At 31.7% G+C, this 3,097-nt stretch overlaps 1 pseudogene; it reads right to left on the bottom strand.

Moving 5' to 3' along the window:
* The window catches only part of LOC112138903, a 3,087-nt pseudogene extending 1,250 nt beyond the window's left edge, over positions 1–1,837 (bottom strand).
* Between the last annotated feature and the right edge of the window lie 1,260 nt (positions 1,838–3,097).

Genomic DNA, 3,097 nt, shown 5'->3' with positions numbered 1-3,097 from the left:
GCTTTTATTCACACTTTACATCCACATCCTATTTCAAGTTAAGTCTGTTGTTTAATTTAAATAATCAGTGCTGTTATCAAAAATGGCTCACACAGTGCCAAAAAATTGCTGTAATTGCTTTATTAATTTGATAGGATTTACGTTTTCAATATATTTGCTGCATTATTTTAGATAAAAATAGTTAATCCAACCATTTCATGTTGTTATGGTTTTAACAATTTGGTTTAGAATTCCGTTTCTTAAGATGGGGACAAACCCAGCATTAGGGCTACCGTATGAGATTATTTTAATAGTCGACTAATCACTGATTATTTTTTCCAATCAGTTGGCTAATCAGGTCATGTGCAAACTGGATGGGGTGCACACATCTCAACCATCATTAGCTTTAAACTAAAAATAAAGACAATAAAAATGATAGTTTGTTAAACCTTTAGTGAATCATGGAGTCTCTATCCTTCATTAGTTTCTCTGATTAAAACAAGATTAAATCAAATGAGGTCGACACCTGAAACAAAGGAACTATTTTTCACTAAAGATAAAGTTTTGGTCTCATTGACTATAATATATCAAGTGCATTTTTTTGGTGCTGAACCCTCACAACTTTGTTACCACACTCTGACTCCATATGATATAAAATAACGACTAATCAATATTAAATTAGTCATCGACTATTTCAATAGTCAATTAGTCGTCGATTAGTCGACTAATTGTGGCAGCCCTACCCAGCAGTTTGATAATGCCACTTAAGAGGTGGTTATACAATTCTTAAATTGTGGAGGAATGTTAATGGTATGAAAATTTAGACACTGCCCACACCTGGTGCAAATCCCTTATTGTGTCCAACTCCTTGATGAGTAATAACTGAAGTTATCATACCTGTAACAGGAGTTCTGGATGGCCAGACATTGGCTGGTCCCTGGATTGTTTCCATTTTCAACAATGTCTGTAACCTGAAATTGAGAAATAAGGATGACTGAAAATAAATTAAATTGACCACTTGAAATTTTCCCCCAAAATTACTAGGGGTTGAGATTATAATCTCAGTATTAAGCATTGCAAACAAATTTTGTAACATTTCTGTGAAAGCTACTGTTTCATTTAGCCTTTTTTAAGTGCCCATAAAAACTTCATTTTGCATTATCAAAAATAAAAAAAATAATGCAAAATAAAGAAAGCTAAACAGAAACATCAATAAAGGACAAGTTTGTGATTTGCTTTGAATCTTGAAAACCCCAAAATGAAATGTTCAATTCTTTGTTTCTAAGCAGAAAAGCACATCAGTGTGTTTGGTAAAATAGAAAGGAATTGACAAAAATAATTTAACCATTAGCAGTGAAAGTAGCATATATGCTCTGCCAAACTCATTTTGACAATGAAATTGTTAATTACTTGCTGTGCTTCCTCTGCAAAAATATCTCCCCCTGGATTATGCCTTTGAAGACAAAGAAAGACATATTTAGTCATTAAAATTATATTCAAACTTCAATCCTTGACCATCAATTAGGTATTAATCACATACAGTTTGAATGTCAAAAGTTAACATCTCAAAATGTACTATGCAAATACATAAGAAGCCAAAACTACAAACACACATCATGCTGGGAAATGATTTAATGACAACTTACTCAGTTTCTGTCACTGTTGAAAAAGGACTGCTTTCATGCTCAGGTTCCCAGGGCTGAAGTGAAGACACAAATATGTCAGATATAAATATGTATATAGTTCTACTGAACTCAACCCAAAAGAATGAGACAAAAAAATCTTCTAAATTATACATACCAGTGTATCAGCAAGATCAGACTCAGATGGAGTTTTAATAAAAACCTCCATGTCAGAATCAGAAAGCTCAAGACTCTTGAGCTTGGACTTTTTATCTGATTACACATTACCGCAAGATTGAAATGAACCTAAAAAATTTTTTTCACAACTGTCAAAACAAAAATAAAATAAATTTTTTTTAATTGAAGATTTAAACAAAATTGTTAAAAGTGTTGTTGTTTTTTTTTAAATATTTACCTTTTTGAATAATAGTTGATTAACTAAAAAGGTGGGATATGACTCATTTGCGGAGAAAATTATTTAATAGGGTTGGAAAATAACAATTTGTTTTTTAAAAAAGTTCATTTTAAAGTTAAATGTTTAAGTAAAAAAACTTTCTAATCATCTTCTCATCTATAATCAAAGTGTTACCAGAGATCTTTTAATTAGCATTATGCTGTTTTTGAGCCATATATCAGCTCATATGAAAAAAACCAAAGTGTTAATAGACTCGTCCTTAAGTGCTTGTATCAGAGTGGAGCAATCTGCTGGTCTACCCCAAATTTGAGAGCTTTTTCAAAAGGTTCATTTTTGTTGTCTTCATTTTTGTCTAAGAAATACTCAGAAATGCAATTTTAAACTTAAATTCTTTTACATATGTTTTTAATCATCAGAAGAATGCTGCAAGAGCCAAAAACACAACTTTCATTGGAGTGGATCTTAAAGTATAGAGACTTGAAAGGGAACAGCTTATAATATAATTTTAATTAATGGGAAGTCACTTCACAGTTCAGCTAATGTTTTATGTAGTTTATTTCTCATGTAACAACTATGAAATTCATAACCTTTCTTAACATTGGACTAAGTTGGTCCTCTGCTTCCAATAAATTACATCAAGAGGAAAATAAAGTAAAAGCTTTTTGATTTTTCCCTCCTGTAACATTTTTATCTAATGTTTCTAATGAAGTTTAAGTTAGACTACAATCTAGAGTTTCCAATGCATAGCCTTTCTGATATAGTTTGGTTGAGCTGTGATGAGATGAAACCTACATTTATTATCACTAGTACAAGATTTTTTTTCTGTCTGTCCATTAAATTACAATCATTCTTCATACCACACACATCAGAAATAATGAGAGGATTTCATCACACAGTCAGGCTGCTTATTAACACCTAAAGCCATAGCCAACTTACATTTACTTGTTTCACAGATTTCTTCAAATCCATTTTCCCTTTGGAAAACTTTTGCCCCTCCTCATTTTTCTTTTTTCGATATTCTTGGAAAGTGCAGAAGGTTGCAGCAGTTGGGCAGGTCTGAACAGTGTTTGGTGCTATAAAA

Source organism: Oryzias melastigma, unplaced genomic scaffold (assembly GCF_002922805.2).
Source record: "Oryzias melastigma strain HK-1 unplaced genomic scaffold, ASM292280v2 sc00427, whole genome shotgun sequence".
Lineage (NCBI taxonomy): Eukaryota > Metazoa > Chordata > Actinopteri > Beloniformes > Adrianichthyidae > Oryzias > Oryzias melastigma.
The sequence above is the reverse complement of the archived record's forward strand: the minus strand, read 5'-3'. Positions and strand labels throughout refer to the sequence as shown.